Source organism: Vulpes lagopus, chromosome X (assembly GCF_018345385.1).
Source record: "Vulpes lagopus strain Blue_001 chromosome X, ASM1834538v1, whole genome shotgun sequence".
NCBI lineage: Eukaryota > Metazoa > Chordata > Mammalia > Carnivora > Canidae > Vulpes > Vulpes lagopus.
Window position 1 is genome coordinate 11,248,542 of NC_054848.1, and position 17,434 is coordinate 11,265,975.

The window sequence follows — 17,434 nt, forward strand, 5'->3', positions numbered from 1 at the left end:
AATCACCATTTATAAGTTCTCACTCTGTACTAGGAAGAGATGAGTAACTCTAAATCTCCAGAAACTCTTATCAATGGAGAAGGCACGGACTTAAATCTGCATAACAAAATCTGACCATTGCTTATTGTGCTTTTCCTGGTAACCTTCCATAACTGGCTTCCTTCCTAAACTTCAATCTTTTGTCTTTAGCTGAAGTTGGTATTTAAAGTAGTGGCTTGGCGGTGGGGAGGGGGGCACTTGGTTGGCTCAGTCAGTTAAGCATCTGGCTCTTGGTTTCGGCTCAGGTCATGATCTCAGGGTCGTGAGACTGAGCCCTGTGTCAGGCTCCACACTCAGGACAGAGTCTGCTTGAGATTCTCTCTCTCTCTCTCTCTCTCCCTCTCCCTCTCCCCTGCTCACATGCATGCGTGCTCGCTCTCTCTCAAATAAATAAATAAATAAATAAAATTTTTAAGAAGTAGTGGTTTCGGCTATTTCAGGGAGTTTTACTCAGTTCTCCTGCATCTCTCCTATGTGTACAGAAGGTGTACCTGTTATGAAACTACTGTTTGTTCTTCTCCTCTTAATCTGTGTTTGATCATAGTGTTCTCAGCCAAGAACTCAGGATTAAAGGGAAGATGATTTTCCATCTCTACGCAGACATAAACAATATCTAAGTTTATGGCCTTCCTATGTTGTAATATCATTTTGTTTACAAAAATAATTAGCAGGCCAGATTTGATCAGACCAGCTTATGGTCTATAGTTTGCCAACTCCTACAGTATTCATCTGCCTCCTCACTGGTCTGCCTACTTCCAGTCCTCTTTCCCCACAACCTGCTCTCCCCAATGCTATCAGAAAGATCTTCCTGAAATGCAAACCTGATTATGGTGGCATCTTCCAGAAAGATATGGATATCAAATATCTATTGTCTCACTTACTTCGGCATAGAGTTCTGATTTTTAGGTTAGTCCATGGCAAACCAGAAAACAAAACAAAACTACAGCCCCCCTTGCAGCAATGTGTAAACATGTAACAAGACGTGGCCAATGAGCTGTATGTAGAAGTGAGGTGTGGGACTTCAAGGAAGGTTTCTTAACAATTAGTAAGTGGCCTATGGACCTGGAGTGCAGATGTTCTGGGTAGAATTGCCACGACTATCATGAGGATGGAAGTCCTGCAGGAAGAATGGCAAAGATGGGGAACCTGGCGACTCACGTAAGTGTCCAACTCTTGATTTCGGCTTAGGTCATGATCTCAGGGTCGTGGGATGGAGCCCTGTGTCAGGCTGTACACTCAGCAGAGTCTGTTTGTCCCTCTCCCTCTGTTCCTCACCCTGCTTGCACTCTATTTCTAAAACAAATAAATAAAATCTTTAAAAAAAAAGAATGGCAAAGATAGCAAACAGAGTTCCTGGTGTTTTGTGGTTAACTACCATTCTAGCCTAGGCTGCATATTGCTGAATTTTTTTTGTAGGGGAGAAGGCAGTAAAGGTATATCTTGCTTCAGCAAATATTTTGAATTTTACATATGTACAAACATAATACTAACAGCTGTATTAATGATTTGCCATTCTGGGCTGGTCATAGGAGTGCTTTCAGTTGCAAGTAACAAAAAAAAAAAAACAAATGTCATCTGGAGGAATCATCTTCTGGCTTAGGTTCCACAGCCCAACAAGTCAGGGCTAGCACTGGCCTTTCTCCTATAACCAAGACGGCTACCACAGCTCCAGGAATCACATCCCCATTAAAGACAGAAAGAAATGGCAAAAGGATCTGCTGGCCATACCTACTATTTTAATCAGGAAAGCAGTAGCTTTCTCAAAAATCACCCTAGTAGATTGCCAGTGAGGTGCTCCACCCTTTCTACAGCTGCAAGGGAGTCTAGAAAAGCCAATATTGAGCTACAGGCTCATCACCTGGGACCTATTGCAAAGGCAGGCAAGAGTTCCAGGGGATATTGTTTTAGCCAGCCTCCAGGGCCTAAAAACCTTATAAAAATTAACCATATCTTTCAAGATAAAGGTGCCAATAAAAAATGTAGCCTTCATATGTCTCCAAACAGTGCTTCTCAGGCTCTACTGAACTTATGGATCCCCTGGGGCTCCTGTAAAAATGAAGACTGATTCAGCAGATCTGGGATAGGGCCTTAGAGTCTGCATTTCCAGAAAGCTCCCAGGTGATGCCATTGTTACTGGTCATTGGCATCATACCTGGCCTGGCAAGAACTGACAAGGGCTTCGTGATTTGATCCCTGTGTTATTTTATAGCATCATCTTTTGCCTCCTTCTCTCCACCCAGCTCTGTGTTTTACTTTCATTTTCCTGAAGGGTCATGACCGACTGCTATCTCCCATGAAGCACCCTCTGTCTGAAACATGCTCTCAGCCTCTCCTGCTTCACCCAGGGGATTGTTATCCATACCTTGGGTCCAGTGGATATCACTTCCTCCGGGAAGATGTTCTGTATGCCACTACCCTCCCTCCTGGGTGGAATTTCTCCCTCATCATCTTTGGATCCCCAGGGCCTGGGCCACAGTAGTTTATTGAACAAATACATGTTAAATGAATCGATGAATGAATCAAAGAAATGATGCACTATCTACAAGCCAAATGCTGTCCCTTAGCTGGAGTCTCCATAGCCAGCTTTTCCATGGATCATAGTTATAAATTATCATGCTTTCCAACAGGCATTTACTTCTTTTAAAAATTAAATAGAAGTCACCAAGAAAACCATGAAAGCTAACCCAAATCATATAATCTAAAGCTAACAAGAGCTGAACATACGAAACATAAAGACTTAAGGACTATTTCTTACTAGGCTGCAAGGATTACTTGATTTAATGCATTTTCTCTTTCTCTAAGTCTAATGTCCTCCAAATTAGTGTTTCTGAGGACTAGGCCAATCTACTCTTCATTACTGGTCCACATGAGAGAAGTACAGAAATCGAGACTAAGCAATTGGAAACCTTTCCACCAACTTTACAGAATAATTGTATTTCATTTCACACCAACCATAAAAACAGTCGTTTGTATTTTATGCCTTTCTGTTACTTTAGTTTTTAAAAATATTTCACTTTTATCATGCTTCAAAATGTATTGGTTCACAACAGATTAGAAATTTTTTCAAAACTGTTCCTCCCTACAGATAACTCAAGAAGCACAGCTCAAAATCTTCTAATTTGGGTCAGACCATCTAAAGCAGTAGTTCTCAACTGGGAGTGATGTTGCCTCCCAGGGGATATTTGTCAACGTCTAGAGATAGTTTTGATCCTCACAGCTGCAGAGAATTGGGCCAGGTTCTGCTGGCTTCCAGTAGGTAGAGACCAGGGATGCTACTTAACATTCCACAATGCATAGGACAGCCCCCACCACAAAGAATGATCTGGCCCCAAATGGCAAGAGTGCTGAGGTTGAGAAATGCTGATCTAAACCCAGAATCTGAAACCAGGTTATGGGTAAAGACTATTTTTCTTTTGCCTCTTCTCAGCTGATGAGTTGCTTCTTCCCATCAGAACCACAAACAGAAAAGCCACATGCTCGCTCACATGCTTACATAGTTAGATTTAATAATAACCTTCTGCTCTTCTTAGGGTCAAAGATTCTTCCCTCTTCCTCCTAACACCCTTGATTCCTTAATGGCTGAATAAAAAGAGAAGCACAATCGGATTATTCTGCCACAAGAGAGTCTCATGCCTGTTTTCCCCTTTCATCAGTTTTTCTCAATCTTGCATTCAGAATGTGTGTTAGGACTAATTTGAAAGCAATGCGGAGATGTTCATATTACAAAAACTTCTCTGCTGACCCTTCTGGCCACCATCTCCTATAGGATTAAATTAAAATTCTTCCTGTTGGACTTGAAGTTGCTGTTCAAGTTGTTTTTTTGGAAAATAACTTTTCAAACACACGTAAATAGGCTCTCACAAGTTTTGCTGAAGAAAAAAATGAAGCAGTGTATCTACTGTTGCTTATGCTTGTTTGCATTGCTACTAGAAATTATTTAATTTCAGTTCTCATTCAATGACTTGATCCTTTTTCTTCATTTCTTCATTCAAACTGGCTATTTGTAGATAAATATGGTCATTGGCAACTGGGCTAATATCTGTATGTGAATAATTAAATTGAACCCAACATATTTCCTGAAGTTCTTTTATATAAATGAGGTCTTTGCAATCTTTATTGAAGCCATCTTAAAAATAATCTTCCTTCTCTTGCTGTTCCCTGGTATTATTTTTTTAAGATTTTTTAAAAATTTGCGAGTGAGAGAGAGAGCGCACAGGATGAATGAGAGAGGGCGGGGAGAGGCAGAAGGAGAGGGAAAGCAGACTCCCTGCTCAGCAGGGAGCCTGATGACATGGGACTCAATCCCAGGACCCTGGGATCACGACCTGAGCCATCCAGGTGCCCCAATATATCATTTAATGAAGGTGACAAACCTATACATTAAACGTTATCATTGTTGCCTCTTTACACATGAGGAAACTGAGGCACATAGAGGTGATGGAACTTGGTCAAGGTTATAAAAGTAGTTTAAACTCAAGCACACTGGATCCAGAAGCTGTAATCCTACCCAACCTTCCTCTCTTGCAAGTTAAAAGTCATGTAAAGAAGAAATTCAAGTAGAGTAGGAAATCAAAAGCTATCATTTGGGTACTTTCAGGGTTTTCATGAGAAGCACTGCATGGCGACTAAGGTAATGAAGTTCCACGTCTTTCAGACTGCATCTTACCAATGCTTGTTCCTCCCACAGATTAAGTGGTCAGTTGGTATTTGTAGATTTGCCCCGCATTGGAAGCTAGTTGCCTACATTCTTGTTCTTCTCCACTCACCCCCCTATTCACCACCCCGTTTGTGATTCCTCAGTTTGGTCTGAAACCATTAACTGCAAAACCATGCAGTCTCTCCCTGGGAAGCCCCTGAGGACATCCCATGAGCCAGTCACACATCTGTACTGTGCTCTCTCTCATTATCACTAGTTGCCTATTTGTCTTTGGCAGGCATGGTGGGAACTGAAGTTCAAGGTAGACTAAACGACAAAATCTGGATTGGCTTTGCTGTTCAGCCCTGGATGGGAAGTCTTAAGCTGCCTCCCTCACCCTTCCCCCTCCCCTCCTCTTCCTCTTCTTCCTCCTCCTCCTCCTCTCCTTTTTTTCCTCCCCTGCCTTCTCTTCCTCCTCCTTTCCCCCCTTCCTATTCCTCTTCTTCTCTTTATGTCATCAGCACCATTTGAAGCTTAGCAGCCCCCATATGAAAATGGCAGGTCAGGGACGCCTGGGTGGTTCATCTGTTGAGCGTCTGCCTTCGGCTCAAGGCATGATCCCAGGATCTGGGATCAAGTCCCACATCAGGCTTCTTACGGGGAGCCTGCTTCTCCCTCTGCCTGTGTCTCTGCCTCTCTCTCTCTCTCTCTCTCTCTCTCTGTCTCTGTCTCTCATGAATAAATAAATAAATAAAATCTTTAAAAAAAGAATTTTCTAAAACTTCCCAGATAATTCCATTATGTAGCCAAGGTTTCTCCACCAAGGCAAGGCAACATTGACATTTTGGGCTGCATCATTCTTCATTGGGAGAGACTATTCTTTGCATTGTAGCATGTTTAGCAGCATCTGGCCTCTGTTCACTAGAAGCCAATGACACCCCCTCCCCAAGATGTCACAACCCAAACTGTCTCTAGTCATTGCCAAATGTTCCTGGGGGCAAAAATCATCCCCAGTTGAAAACCATTGGGTTAAAGTTCATCATTATCTCTCCAGCAATGATTATAGGCTAGCCCATATCAGAAACATTTACATGGCTCATTCATTCATTCATTCATTCATGTTTCTGTGGGTATTTTCTTGAGGCAAACTAGTTCTTTTTGTGTCTTTTTAAAAAAATTTTTTTTATTGGAGTTTAATTAGCAAATTAGTTCTTGAAGCAAGCAAGGAAGATACAGAAAGGCATGCATGCTAAGGAAGTAATCTTTAAAATAAAGCAGGTTCCTCCAAATTTGAAGCAACAATGCACTTCGGTTTTAGCATTTCCTTTGCAAAGAGCTTGGTGTTTGAAGTGAAGCATCTGCAATTTACTGAGCTATTTATTGCCATAGTATCTATAGGGTTTATTTAAAAAACAAATTATTCAGGCTCACTCAGGCCCCCAGATCCAAATCCTTCAGGAAATCAGGAAGCTTGTTAGTATCTGAAATTCTTAAGTGCCTTAATTGGAGATCCACTGAACTGAGTATTTCTTCTTAAAGGTAAATTGCATTTGTCTTTGGTACTTAGTAAAGCAACATTTGGCTTGTTTGGGAGCCTGTTCTTTATCACAGGTGGAAGTGAATTGATATATGATTCTTCCAAAGATTCCAATTTAGCCAAGCAGACCCACTTGGAGAATTTAGACCTCTCCTGGGTGTGCAGTGAGCTCAAGTAAAACTATAAAATTTCAGTCCAGTGACAGTAGTGTCATGTTTTGTGTAAATGAGTATTTCAGCATCAATACAGTAACTTTTTATTCAAAGATTCTTGATGGTAAAGGACACTCACTTTGAATGTCAATTTATACATCTCACAAATCACCGATCATAGAACTTTACAATATTGATTCCAGTTTACTTAAGGGTATGAGCTGCACTGATGACGGTTTTCATAACTACTTTGGTCTCTGGAGTTCCCTTTATGATGGTGTTGATCCTCCATTAATTTCTAAAAATTTTTTGTAGAGCTTCTTGGCAATGTTCCAAGCAAGCACCTACTTACTAGTTACTTTTGGTCTGTCCATTGTCTGTGTGTACACGACACATGCTTCTTGGTTTAACCAGAGTTGGCTGTGCCTCAACCTGCAGCTTCTACCTGTAATGTCACCTGTAACCATTCATTCATTCACTCACCATGCAGGGATGACTATAATCATGAATAGACGCTTTTAGCAGAACTTTGGCAAAAAGCAAGACCACCACTGATCAAGGCGTCATTTTTCTGCCTTGGGACATTAGTGAAAGGAACAGATTTTGCCACCCTAAAATATGTTTCTTTGGCATAATGAGTGTTTGGAGCTAATGGCATTCAAAACCCAACAGATTCATGAAAAATCTCTTTATACTTTCCCCCTTAGCAGCTTAAATTCTTATCAGAAAGGGGACCAGAGGGCACCTGGGTGGTTCAGTCAGTTAAGTATCTTTCTTGGGCTCAGGTCATGATCCTAGGGTTCTGGGATCCCTCACTGGGGAGCCTGCTTCTCCCTCTCCCTCTGCCATTCCCCATTTGGGCTCTCTGTCAAATAGATGAATAAAAATATGTGCATTTCTTAAAAAGAAAAGAAAGGGTCCCTGTACCATGAAAAGAGGTATTATAAAAGATACCTTTTTTTACCTAAGAAACATATCTGGACAACAGGCCAGCCTTTATTTTCCAAACATCTCTCTGTTCCTGTGATTGGCCCTTCTCCCTCTCTGCATCCCTTTTCCTTAGCTCAGGGTGTTATAGAAGTTTCAATTACCTGACCAACGTCGGGTTTCCTATTTTTTTTTTTAAACAATGTTTTTTTAAAATTTTTATTTATTTATTTATGATAGTCACACACACAGAGAGAGAGAGAGAGAGAGAGAGGCAGAGACACAGGCGGCAGAGGGAGAAGCAGGCTCCATGCACCGGGAGCCCGACGTGGGATTTGATCCCGGGTCTCCAGGATCGCGCCCTGGGCCAAAGGCAGGCACCAAACCACTGTGCCACCCAGGGATCCCGGGTTTCCTATTTTTAACAGGGCTCTCCTAGATATAGAATTTGTTTTTCTATTAATCTGCCTTCTGTCAATTACTGGACCAGCCAAAGAACCTAAAACAGAAATAGAGAAATTTTTTCCTCCTCTACTTTAGCAAAGTCTTCACAAAAGAGGAGGCAGTTGAGTTGGCCTCACAGGTGGAATAGGAATTCATCAAACAGAGAATAGAAGTCTATTTTGATGATAAATCTACTATCAAAGATTAGGTGAGAATCTGTTCTATTTCTGTGTCTTGAGGAGTCCATAGTATCATTACCTGAAACCAAGAGTGCCATTGTCTCAACGATTAAAAGAGAGGTCCTCCCCCAATGTCACGTGAACTTTTACAAACCTAATTTCTGCCCACCCCTCCAAGAGGAAAACAAACGAGTCGAATATTTCATAATATTGAAGTGTCGAAGAAACAGGACAACAGGCCCAAAATGGAGTAACTTATGCTAAGTCTTAGATCACCAAATGGAGACTTAATTAAAAAGTTTCAGCTCTCCTAGAAACAATCTTAAACTAGTCAATCTGTCAGCGAGTCTTCTTGCTCAACTATAGACCCCAACAGTTAAAACCAGAAAAAGACAAGACCACTTAATTCGTGCTCTAACTAAAACCAAATGTTCTTATGTGTTATTGAACTTTCTTGAGGCATTGACAAAGATATTTTACAATGACTAGACCATTCTAACCACCAGGCCAGAGAAGCCCTGCAAGCAACAGAACGCCAGAAGACCACATTCCATCCTCTTCCTCACCCATGATCACATGCTCCCTGTCTGCTCTCTTGCATGTACCCCCTGAACCTTTTTCTCTATAAAACTCTAGGTGCCCATCTTGCCAGGAGAGATCAGTTGTTAAGGATTGAGCCTGCCATCTCCCCCAGATGTCAGGACCTGAAAGAAATCTCTTTTCCCCCAAACCCTTGTCTCTTGAGTTCTGGGCTTCTCTTGCAATGAATTTATCTGAGTTTGTTGGGCAACAGCATTGGCAAACCCGGAAAGGAGCTACACTTTCTATTTGATCAGCCCTCTCAGAATTCCCCATGACAGAGCAGTTGGCCAAGGCAGTGCCAGGCAGGGCTCACCTGTTTGTTTTCTGAGTTAACAGCTATGATAGATCATTCTGTAACAAATCAATCAGGAATCATCTGGTCAGCACTAGTTAGATAATATGCTTGATTGACCCATGCCATCCCCGAAGGGAAGTAACCCTGCAATAACTAACCTTTTTTGCCAGTGTAATTTCCTTGTTGCCACTCCCCTCTGCCTACAAAAGTCTTTGATTTTTGTACTGCTCCGCAGAGCTCCTTTCTATCTGCCAAATTGGATACTGCCTGGTTCAAATCAATTTTTGCTCAGATAAACTCCAAAAAATTTTAATATGCCTCAGTTTATCTTTTAACCACTTGAATGCAATTAGTCCTATAAAACATCAAATTAGGCCCCCCCAAAACCCCCAAAAAGAAACCATATATAATCTATTTCATTCTAACCCAGTGATTCAACTGGGGATGATTTTGGCCCCCAGGAGACATTTGGCAATGTCTGGGGACGCTTGGGGTTGTCATACTTGTGAAATATGTGGATACTAGAGACCAGAAAGGATGCCGAATATCTCACAGTGTGTAGGACTGCTCCCCACATCGGAGAGTGGTCCAATCCAGAATGTCAACAGTGAGGAGAATGAGAAACTCTGTTCTAGTCTGTGCCATCTGGCGAAGGGTACACTTATTTAAATGGTGTGCTTCCATTTGTGGAATGCAAGTCAGTCTTATGCAAGCTCTTTGCTCCTCAGACAGTTTAAATAATAGCATATAAAATTTACCTTGTCCCCCCCCCCACTACTGCACACCTCCATCGATAAACAAAGCCCTCATGAATTTAGAACAGCATGCAAACTCATGCGAATTTAATAACTTTAGTGGTGGGAAAATAAGATTAAGAGTCAAAGCGTAGGGGGAGGACATCATGCTCCGGGGCTTTGGGCCCATCACTGTCAGTCCAACGTAAATATTTATGACAGCACATTGCACATTGAGTGCATTTGTCTAGAAGATATTCGTTTCATGTCTCTGTAAGCAGAAGCCAAGTTTTCTAAATACAGCCTGTATTGTTTGAAATGAGTAGTCCTCCATTTGTACCAGGTAGAAATTGTACAGGAATGTTCAGTCAGCAAACATGGAAAGAACAGGGGTGGGGAACAAGACTGTTCTTGTCTAAAATTGTATTTTTGAATTGGGTATCCACTTATCGCATGTAGCTCTTGGGTACCTGAAATGTGGGGAGCCCAACTGAGGTGTGCTATAAATGTAAAATACACAAAGGATTTGCAAGACCTATTCCAGAAAAAAAAGCAAAAGTTCTCATTAATAATTTATGATAGTATGTTTTGATTACAAGTTGAAATGATAAGTTTTGGCTGTACTGGGATACATTCTTTTTTTAAAAAAAAGATTTGGTTTCTTTGAGAGTGAGAGGGAGAAAGAATCTGAAACAGACTCTGCACTGAACAGAGTCCGACACGGGGCTCAATCCCACAGCCACGAGATCATGACCTAAGCCAAAACCAAGAGTTGAATGCTTAAACCAACTGAGCCACCCAGGCACCCAGATTAAATATATTCTTAAAATTAAATTAAAAATAGGTGAAATTAACGTGGCTACTAAAAAATTTTTAATTACATATGTCTATATAATATATACTAACATATATATTATATAACCGCACCGTTGGACAATGATGTTCTAAAAGCACACACTTCTGTCATTCTTTTTAAATCTTATTGTGATTCTCAAGACCTTAGAATTTAGGTTTCTTTTATTATTTTTTTGAGGGAGAGAGCAAGCAGGGAGAGGCAGAGGGAGAGAGAGAGAATATCAACCAGGCTGCATGTCCAGTGTGGAGCCTGACACGGGGCTCGATCTCACAATCCTGAGATCATGACCTGAGCCAAAGTCAAGAGTTGGACGCTCAACCAGCTGAGCCACCCAGGTGCCCCAGGGTTCAGATTTCTAACACATGTGTCCTTCAATCAGCAGGCCACTGGTTCTCAACTTAGCTGCACATTGAGATCACCTTGGAGGACTGTTAAAAAAAAAAACTGATGTTTGGATATCCATAGGCAAAAAACAAAAACAAAACAAAAACCTAGACCTTAAATGCCACATATTATACAAAAGTTAACCCAAAATGGATTGTGGATTTGTTGAAATAAATTTCTAGGCCCAAGATGAAGATGCTCCTGCCCAGGTCGCCACATCAGCAAACCAGAAGTTAGATAATTTTCATATCCTTGTAAATACTCCCTTTGACCAAACATGCAGTATATCCAGTCAGCCAATCCCCACGTGCCAAGCCAACTTGGGGCCCTCTCACCCCAAACAAGGTTGACTATGTGGCCCCAGCCAAACATAATTTGCCTTTTGTTATTTATCCTAGAAAAGCTTTCTGCCTTTTGCCCCACTAGGCAGTTCTCCAAAACTCTGTTCCAGCTTAACAAGACAGTCTACTTTCTGAAGTGTTAAAGTTTGTATCACCTATTTTAATTATTTTTTTAACAGTTTTAAATGTAAAACTGTAAAGCTTTAAGAAGAACATAAGGGAAGATCTTCAGAATCTAGAGCTAGGCAGCAAATTTTTAAACTTTATGCCAAAAATAGAAACTCATAAGATTAAATATGGACAAGTGGGACTTCATCAAAATTAAAAGCTTTAGCTCTGTGGACGCCCATGGGAGGAGGGGAAGATAAGTTACATTAGAGAAAACACTAGCAAACTCCTTATCTAATGAAGTATCTAGACAACCTGAGAATGCTAAAACTCAACAGCGAAAAATACATGATCTAGTCAGAATATGGGTAAAAGATATGAACAAATATTTCACCAAGAAGGTACATAAGCGGCAATTAATTCGAATATATTCAGTATCATTACCCATTAGGGAAATGCAAATTAAAACGAGTGCATGTGGATTTACAATGATCTAGATACAAGTTTCAATTTAACTAAGTACTAACACCATCTCCTCCCATTCCCCTACTTCCTCTAGACTTTGATTTAAAATGGTCTGGAGTGTGGCCTGGGCATTCAGAGTTTAAAATCTCCCCCTCTTCCCTCTCTTTCAGGGTTTTAATGTGCAGCCAAGGTTAAGAACAATTCTTCCAGGACAAAGAATTTAGCTTAATAGGAATTTATAAAACAGAGCCTGAAGGCAGGTGAAGGAAGGTGCTGACTTTGGGCTGACTGAGGGTTATCTTCACACTCAATCCCCAAATAAGAGAACACAGCTTATTCTCAGGAGGTTTTCTATTCCAGCATCTAGCCAGAGATTCAACTATTACTATTCACTGGAAAGAACAGATTTGGGCAAATTAATCGGGTAGATGAAATTGTGTTGCCTTCCTATAACCTCTCTCCTTCCCGCATTAACTTTTCAATCTTTTAGAAGGTGTTAAAAAGAAAACCACAAGTCCAAAATGGCATCACTTAGGCCAAGTCCCTAAACCAGGGCTCAGTACCTAATTTAAGAAATGCAGTCTTAATTGGTCAGTCAGGAATTGTATTATGAGCGCCAGTGAGTCAGCCACATGGGCCCTTCTCCAGCCAATAAAGGAAGAGGTGGTGATCTGTACCATAAGACCTCCTATTTTTTCCCCTCTTGCCTTTCTTGGTAATCTCTCATTACTGGCCCCCTCCCCACTTTTCTTCGTTTTATCCTTAGTTGAAGATGGTATTTAAGGTGGTAGCTGAGGCCATCTTGGGGAGTTACTCATTTTCCTGGACTATCTCCCATATACACATGAGGTATATACATGTTAATAAACTTGTATTTGTGTTTCTTTTATTACAAGGGTTATCTGCTAAGAACACAGAAGGATGGGGGAAATTATTTTTCCTCCTGTACAGAGACAAAAATTTGAGGATCGCTGTTTTAGGCCACTGGCTCTCAACCTCACCTGCACGTTGGAATTACCTGGGGGAGATTTATTTTATTTTTAAAAGGTTTTATTTAAAGAGAGAGATGTGGGGGGAGACTATTAGCAGGGGGGAGGGGTAGAGGGAGAAAGAATCTCAAGCAGACTCGGTACTGAGCACAGAGCTCTGCATGGGGGCACCATCTCAGGATCCCAAGATCATGACCTGAGCTGAAATCCAGAATGGATGCTAGAACCCACTGAGCCACTCAGGTGCCCCCCACCCTCCAGGGGAGAGATTTTTTTTTTAATTTTTTTTTAAATTTTTATTTATCTATGATAGTCACACACACAGAGAGAGAGAGAGAGAGGCAGAGACACAGGCAGAGGGAGAAGCAGGCTCCATGCACCGGGAACCTGATGTGGGATTCGATCCCAGGTCTCCAGGATCGCGCCCTGGGCCAAAGGCAGGCGCCAAACTGCTGCGCCACCCAGGGATCCCCCCAGGGGAGAGATTTTTAATTTGGATATCCTGATGCCTGATATCCAAAGATCCTGACTTAATTGTTCTGGGGGGTGTGCCTAGGTCACAGGGATTTTTAAAGCTTTTCAAGTACTTTAAACATGTAGTCAAGACTGAAAAGCACTAGTTTAGGCATTCATCCTCCCTTCTCTTTAACAGAGACATCAGCTATGTTTTGCCACACAGGTATTTAGGATTCAAGACTGAATGCTTTAATAGGAGAAAACTTGACAGGTCGGAGACTGGGGAGAGTCCCATCTAGTTTCTCAAAAATCGCTGATTACTTCATATGCTATTAGGGCTGGGAAACTTTCCCACCTAGCACCATTACCAGTGCGCAGCACAGTATCTCCTTTCCCCTCCAAAAAGGGATTTGTCTACTCTGAGCCCCCAAGACCTTTCCTAACCACCCATCCAATTGCCATGTAAATTGCCTAAGACAGTGGTTCTTAAAATTTGCTGCATATTAGAATCTCTTGGAGGCTTAAAAAAAAAATTACCAAGGCCTGGGCCCCACCCCCCAAACAGTCTGATGTGATTGGTCTGGGGTGCAAACTGGGCATTGGGATTTTTTAAAGTCCTTGCTGATTCGAATGTTCAGCTAAATTTGAAAACCACTGGCTCAAGTGGTACTTTATTTAGTGAGAAGAAACTGACTTTGTGCCAAAAGATCCTAACAAAAATAGTCCACGAGGTAAGCAGTCGTGCAGAATGTGTCTTATGTTCAGGCTAAGGACTCCTACGACACGGTGAAGTGTTTCCAAGTGCAAAGGAGAATGTTTGTAGATGAATCGTTACTGGGAAAGCTGTATTCCAAACTCAGATCACCCCCTCTCACAGCTAAGGCCCCTACAGTGTACCACAGTCTCCTGCGTGAAGGATGCAGAATTCGCGGCCCTGCCAGTCCTACAGATGTGCAGAATGGAAAGTAGCTCTTATGCAAAACAGTGACTCTCAACTCATCAACTTTCTACCTCCTGGTGGGCAAACTGTTACACCCTCATCAAATGCAAATTAAAGATAAACTAATTTAAGTACTAACTGCCTCTACCTTAACTCCTGAGGGAGTTGGTGTTTGCGATCACACCTCCAAAGCAGCGTGCCACCTGCGGACTGCCATTTTCATCAGATGTGCGTAATTATACAGCCTTGTCTTGAAGATATCTGCTTGCAATCATTTCCAGACTCCACGACAGTGGAAGACGTTTTCCCAAGTTAAAATACCCTCTCCACCCTTTCAGAGGGCACTTTGAGTTTCAAAATGAGCATCTGAAGGAAACGACCACTCCTGGCAGCAATCCTTAGGGAGATTTGGAAAAGGAGGTTAAATAAGTGTCATAAAAGAATCATATGCTTTGCACTATGATTAAAAGTCCATCCTCTTGCTGAAAGGGATGAGTGCCAGAAGATGAGTCACTCTGATGAGGGGGTGTCACTAGCAGGGAATATAACGGGGGCCCTCTGGACCCTGGTAATGGTAGAAGAACAGGCAGGACGAATGCTTGTTGCCCCAGATTTTCTTGGGCCGAGTGACTTACAGAAGCAAACACTGAAAACATCTGGGAGACGCTGTGGTGGTTTTGTCCAGCTGAGCCCACTGGACCCTCTTTCCACAGGCCGATGGTGATAGGTAGTCAATGAAAATGTGCTTCAGAATGAAAATTGGCATCTCTCAACTTCCTGTTGGTTCTGTGTGGTTCGTGTCCCACGCAAGGGACAGTCTGTCCTGGGGTAAAGAGCTCACTAAACCGGGGAGTCCCACAGTTCTGTTATGTTCAGCCTAAAGGCTCAGGAGACTGCCTGCAAAGCTGTGTATCCAGATCAGGTCCAGAAACAGACGAGAAGCAACTGCGTTTCATCATGCACACTGGCTTTTCTGGACTGCTTCAAATTCTAGTAAACTTAAAAGAAATCTGTACAAGTGGTTCTCACACTTCAGTGCATATCAGAATCCCCTGGAGGGCCTGTTAAAACGTCCCCCCCAGTGTTTCCGGCTCTGCGGGTCTGAGGTGGGGCCTGAGAATTTGCATCTCTAACAAGTTCCCAGAAGAAGATGTTCCCGATGGTCCAGGGATGACACTCTGAGAGCCACTGTTCTGAGGATAACTCTGGGATTTTTTTTAAACCTTAAAAGAGGACTTACACATGACTGAGGACTTAAACCCAAGTGCCTCTTTCTCTGTAGATACTCAGATCCCTCGTGGGTCAAGTTAGCACAGGATTTGGAGTCACATGGAAGATGCTGACTCTGGAGGCCCGTGATGGGACTTGTGTGACAGGAACTTCTGGTTTCACATGCAAAACAGCAGCTGACAGCAAAACCAGACAAATAATGTAGAAAGCCTGTTGGGAACATAAAGGGAAATACCAAACCCTAAATGCAGAAAGCAGTGGTGTGTGTTGGGGGTGGGAAGAGACAGGGAAGATGAAGGAATATTCTTTTGTGGATGATATGTTCATCTTTTATATGGAGGACAGATCAGCCTTGCGAGACTGAGCAGGAGAGTTTTGGTTATTTATTCACTAATACATTATTATTAATGACCACCGGGTGCATGGGATTGTGCTGCATTACACATCTGATAGAATTTCCTAGTTGAGAGGTTTGTGATGTTAGGATGTGGTGCCAGTGGAGGGGGAGTTTGTCTTCCCTGAAGATTTACATGTGGGACTTGGCCATTGTTTAGTGGTCAGCCAGGACTGGTTTTACCTAGACTCTCCTAGATGCAGAAAAATGGATTTAATGACATCTTGAGTTCCATTTCTTCTTCATGTAAACATGTAAAGGAATTGATGCCTCAATGGGAAGCTCTGCATTGTCTGTATCTTACCCTTCCCCCGTTATCTCATTCTGAGTCTATGAACACGATTCTCCATCTTTGTATGCTGTAGACAACCAAAGCAAAACAGGGCTTGGCTACAGACATGCAAATTCTGTCTCTCTGGAGTTTCCATCAACTCCACGGGCCCCAGGAAGAGACTGGTTTTGTCTCTACATTTGTGCTTACCACCTGGAGTTAGTGCAGACTCCAGTGGGTTAAGGACACAGTCCACACGTGACTTTCCTCACTTCAGATCCCAGCTACAGGTTCGGTGGTCCCCAAGCCACCTGCACATCTGACCAACTGGCTACAAATTGGATTCCCACTACCCCCTCACGTTCAATAACTCACTGGAATGATTCACAGAACTCAGGCAACTTCTACACTTATGACTACAGTTTTATTGTCAAGGGTACAATGAGGACCAGTGAAGGAACAGACACCTAGGGTGAGGTCTGAGAGGATCTCCCAAACACTGAACGACGGTGACCTCTCCCCATGAAATCAGGGAATGTCACCCTTTTGGCACACATAGGTGTTCCCTGAAGGGGAGATTTTTGCCATCCCAAAGCATGTCACTTTGATATAAGGATTACGTGGAGCTAAATGCAATCAGAACCTAGCAGATTCAGGGAAAAGCTCTTCACCTCCTTCCCAACTGCCTAAATTTATATTGGAAAGGAGAGTTCTTGCCAGACAGAGGTAGTTTCCTAAGTGAAAAGGCATCTGAATGGGGCAGACTTTGTTTGCCAAATATCTCCTCTCCCTTCCTGTGATTGGCCTTTCTTCCCTTTGTAGCCACGCACCCTGGCCCTTTTCCTGGGCTCAGGGGGTAATTTAAGTCTCAATTACCTGACTGCCCTGTGGGTCTTATACTTTTATAGGCATCTTATACATACAAAATTTGTTTTTCTCCTGTTAATCTGTCTTATGTCAATTTATTAGGCCAAAGAACCTAGCAGGGAAGAGGAGAAAATCATTCCACCCCCACATCACCGAGCCGGAAGCTCACCGGTTGGCTGCCCAGCCTGGGGCCTCAATACATAGGCTATAGAACTGAACTCAATATGCAGCCCCCGCCCCTGCTGGAAGGCCAGTCCCCATCACCTGTTTTCACAGCCCCAGCCTTCTAATCACATGATTGGCCCCCATACTGAGTCATGGCCTTAGCATAAATCCAGGTGGGGCCCAAGGGCCCACCCTGGGCAACAGACATTTCTACCAGGAAACTCTGAGGGCTTCAAAGTTACCTCCCAGGACCTACGAGAACAAAGTGTAGCCAAATTCCTTATTGCGCAACAGTCCCAGTTGCACATTCGTTTTAATATTGTTGATCTATAAATGTGTCTGTTCTTTGGATTAGTCTTTTGGTTACAGCATCTGCTGATAATGCTTTGAGTCTTAAAACTTAGGTATTCCCCCTCCTACCAGGAGTGTGGGGTGCCCCAATT